The sequence below is a fragment of the Glycine soja genome, chromosome 18, assembly GCF_004193775.1.
Source record: "Glycine soja cultivar W05 chromosome 18, ASM419377v2, whole genome shotgun sequence".
Lineage (NCBI taxonomy): Eukaryota > Viridiplantae > Streptophyta > Magnoliopsida > Fabales > Fabaceae > Glycine > Glycine soja.
The window spans coordinates 57735596-57740077 of NC_041019.1; the positions used below are offsets into that span (position 1 = coordinate 57735596).

The 4482-nt window shown below is 36.8% G+C and overlaps 1 pseudogene; it reads left to right on the plus strand.

Annotated features, from left to right (window-relative positions):
* The first annotated feature begins 739 nt into the window (after positions 1-739).
* LOC114397458 lies at positions 740-2720 on the plus strand (annotated as a pseudogene).
* The last annotated feature ends 1762 nt before the right edge of the window (positions 2721-4482 follow it).

The following is a 4482-nucleotide window of genomic DNA, read 5'->3' on the forward strand; positions in this document are numbered from 1 at the left end:
TTTCCTTGTTCTTGGTCTAAAGTTTGATGGGTTTTTTACTGTATAATTTTTAAAATTCAGTGGATTGGGATTCTTGATGCATTTTAAAAGTTACCAGTTGAATAGTTGGTATCGGGTTTTCGGGTTGACTTTGTCTTTATACTGTACTGTTTGTTTAATCTTGTTGCCTTTACGAGATATGATGACACTAACATGGAATCGATTTCTGGTTTGGTGGCAATTTGGTTTAGCTTTGGTGTAGTGTTTTATAATTTTGTTGATTTTGCATATTTTGTGTGTAGGAAGTTAATAATACCAAACTATTTGTTGTTTTCATTTTTACTTTATTCTTCATTTGGTACATTCTTCCACTACTGTTTGGTTATGCCTTGTTTTACTTTATTTGCATTTTTGAGCAGCACAACAGTTGAGGATGAACAGGACTTGTCACTTGGGAGACTTAATGAATATAAAAAAGAAAAGGTTTGTATTATGATATAAACTGACCCATGAACTTTCTTATTGCTCTGGTCCGTGGTTGTGGGTTAATAAACCTTTGATTTTTGTGAATGATCAATTCATGTAAATATTCATTTCTTGTTTGTGCAAGCTCCCTGCTGTTTTATTTTTTTTCCCTAAGAAAAAGTAGTACATGTGGCAATTAAAATGCTTTTCTTTACCCCTGTTGTCTTGTTTTATAGCCTCATATCAATCAGTATATTGATCCTCCTTTTATTTTATAACTCATTTTTGCCTTTTATATGTGCGTTCTTTTGATGCTGATTGCCTTCAAAAGGTCTTGCAATGCGTGAATGAGGTGCATTCTCTTTGTAGTGTGCTTGGGTTGGATTTTGGTCAGACCGTGGGTTATGTTCACCGAAGTTTGCATGGGACTCAGGTGGAACAGTCGACTAATATTAGCAATAGCACATTGGAAGGTCTAGAGCAGGCCATTCTCAAGTTAAAAATAGAAAGGAAAACTGGAATTTCAGAAGGTGATTTTTCTACAGCATACTTAATTGCTTTTCGTTTGATTGGTTGTTGTAATTTCTTCCCTTCCTTTAAAAGTACACTATTTTTAAAAATGCAGCTGAAGGATGTTGTAGCAAAACTATTTGAACTTTGGAATTTGATGGACTCTTCAAAAGAAGAGAGAAACTGTTTTATGAAAATTACTTCTATTGTTGAAACCTCAGAATCAGAAATCACTGAACGAGGTGTTCTTTCAACAGAAATGATAGAGAAGGTCTGGAAGCTTCTTTCAGTTCCCTTTCCCTTTGTTATTATTATTTTTTCATTCTTTGCAATTTATTCTGTGCATATGGAGCTACTAGACTGAAAATTCCTTTTTTAGGGTTCAGCAGAAGTGGACAGGCTTGCCAAACTAAAAGCAAGCAGAATGAAAGAACTTGTTTTTAAGAAGAGGTCAGAGTTAGAGGAAATATGTAGATTGACTCATATTGAACCAGATCCAAGTACTGTGGCTGAGAAAGCTAGTGCATTAATAGATTCTGGTATGTTCCTGTCCATTAATAGATTATTTACCTATAACCTCCTCGTAGCTTATGTTTCAGAATGACTTTCTTCTGCTACATTTGTTTTTCAAAGCTTTTAAGAAGCTAACAAAAATAAGGGATTATTTCTCTTAAAGAAGTTGAGCCAAACACATATTTAGTACTTCCTTAAATCTTTTTTTTTTCTTTTCAAGATTTACCTGGAAATGATCTGAGTATCTAACATTATGCAATGGTACTGTTTTTTGTATAGGACTGGTGGATCCTTCTGAGCTATTAGCCAAAATCGAAGAACAGATAATTAAGGCAAAAGATGAAGTTTTGAGTAGAAAAGAAGTAACAGATAGGATTGATAAGTGGGTTGCTGCATGTGAAGAGGAGAATTGGCTTGACAAATATAATCAAGTAAGCCAGAAATTATATTTTATCATTTGTATAGCTTCATAAGTACGCTGGTAGGACTCAGGCCTGCTAGGGTTTTGCCTTCTTTCTTTGTTTTTAGATCTCTTTATTTTCTTGCCCAAACTCTTGTACTTTTATTGGAAGTTTCAAATGATATTGAATACATTGTATTTTTCATTAAAAAAAGGGAGATTCTTGCATGGATTAATCAAAAGATCACTTGCACCAGTACACCATAAAAAGTTGCATGTCAGATGAACTGAAGTGGACTACACCATAAAAAATTGAATGTCAGATGAATTGAACTGAAAGTTGATGTAAAAATAGTTTGGAAAAGTGAAACCAAATATATCAAGATATTTATAAATCAGAATTTTATTGTAAGCTTGAGTTTCCTGTTTGTATCTATGTGATTAGTAAGTATAATTGGTCTCACTTTATGCTGTGTATCTTGTTCAAACTAATTGTTATTAATTTAATTTCATTTATGGACAATTGTTATTGTTAGATCATTTAGTTTGTTCTCTGAAGTATTAAAAACAATTACAGGATAACAACCGTTACAGTGCTGGGCAATGCGCTCACATTAATCTTAAACGTGCAGAACATGCTAGAATAACTATAGGCAAAATTCCAGGTTTGCTTTCATGAATGCCTATGAAACTATCCATTATTGACAGTGCCATTTGAACTTCTGATGACAATATGTTTTCTTTAAGCTATAGTTGACAATGTTATAAACAAAACATTAGCCTGGGAAGATGAAAAGAAGACATATTTTCTATATAATAGGGCGAGCTTTGAAGTGCTGTAATTAATTCTGGCTGTGTTCTCTGTCTTGAAGCATTTTTTAAGAAGGTAAATTTGATTATCAATTTTATCTGTAGGTATATGCAGGTGTCAATGCCATGCAACAAAAAGAGGAAGATAAGAGAGACGACAAAGGGTAAATTTACTTGTCTATACACATTTGGCAATTATTTGTTGTTTGTCCACAAATTAACTTGCCTGTACACATTTGGGGCTTGCGATTCATTAATCAATTGAAATACTATTTTAGTGTATATATATATATATATGTTTAGGGTTTTTTGGTTTTTTTTTAGAGATTTTAGGGTTTAGGGTCTTTCAAGGGTTTGAGTTTTTTAAGGTTTTGGGGATTTTCATTTTTTCTGGGTTTTTTAGGGTTTAGGGTTTGAGTTTTTTAGGGTATTGGGGATTTTTAGGTATTTAGGGTTTGGGGTTTAGGATTTTTTAGGGTTTGAGTTTTTAGGATTTTGGGGATTTTCAGGTATTTAGGGAGGGTTTAGGGATTAGGGTTTAGGGGTTAGGGATTAGGGATTAGGGTTTAGGGGTTAGGGTTTAGGGGTTAGAGATTAGGGATTAGGGATTAGGGATTGGGGATTGGGGATTGGGGATTGGGGATTGGGGTTTGGGTTTAGGGGTTTGGGTTTAGGGGTTAGGGGTTAAGGGTTAGGGTTTAGGGTTTAGGGTTTAGGTTTGGGGTTAGAGGTTAGGGGTTAGGGGTTAGGGGTTAGGGGTTAGGGTTTAGGGCTTAGGGCTTAGGGTTTAGGGTTTAGGGTTTAGGGTTTAGGGTTTTAGGTTTTGGGTTTAGGGTGTAGGGTTTAGGGGTTGTAGGGTGGGTAGGGGTGTAGGGTGTAGGGTTTAGGGTTTTAGGGTTTAGGGTTTAGGTTTAGGGTTTAGGATTTAGGGTTTTAGGGTTTAGGGGGTTTAGGGTTTAGGGTTTAGAGGTTTAGGTTTTAGGGTTTATTTTAGGGTAGGGGTTGTTAGGGTTGTAGGGTTTATGGGTTTAGGGTTTTAGGGTAGGTAGGTTTAGGGAGGGTTTAGGGTTTAGGGGTTTAGGGGTTTAGGGGTTTAGGGTTTTAGGGTTTAGGGTTTAGGGTTTTAGGGTTTTAGGGGTTTAGGGGTTTAGGGTTTAGGGGTTTAGGGGTTAGGGTTTAGGGGTGTGTAGGGTTTTAAGGGGGTTTAGGGTTTAGGGGGGTTTAGGGTATTAGGGGGTAGGGTAGGTAGGTTTAGGGTTTAGGGTTTAGGGTTTTAAGGGTTTAGGGTGTTAGGGTTAGGTTTAGGGTTTAGGGTTAGGGTTTAGGGTGTTAGGTGTTAGGGGTTTAGGGTTTAGGGGGGGTTTAGGGGTTTAGGGTTTAGGGTAGGGTTTAGGGGTTTTAGGGTATTGGTTAGGGGTTTAGGGTTTAGGGGTTTAGTTAGGGTTAGGGATTTATAGGGGTTTAGGGTTAGGGTTTAGGGTTTAGGGGGTTAGGGGGGGGGGGTTTAGGGGTTTAGGAGTTTAAGGGTTTAGGGTTTAGGGGTTTAGGTTTAGGGTTTAGGTTAGGGTTTAGGTGTTTAGGGTTTAGGGTAGGGTTTAGGGTTTAGGGGGGGGTTTAGGGTTTGGGTTTAGGGTTTAGGGTAGTTTAGGGTTTAGGGGTTTAGGTTAGGGTAGGGGTTTAGGGTTTTAGGGTTTAGTTTAGGGTTTAGGGTTTAGGGGGGTTTAGGGTTTAGGTTAGGTTTATTAGGGTTTTAGGGTTTAGGGTTTAGGGTTTAGGGTTTAGGGTTTAGGGTTTTAGGGTTTAGG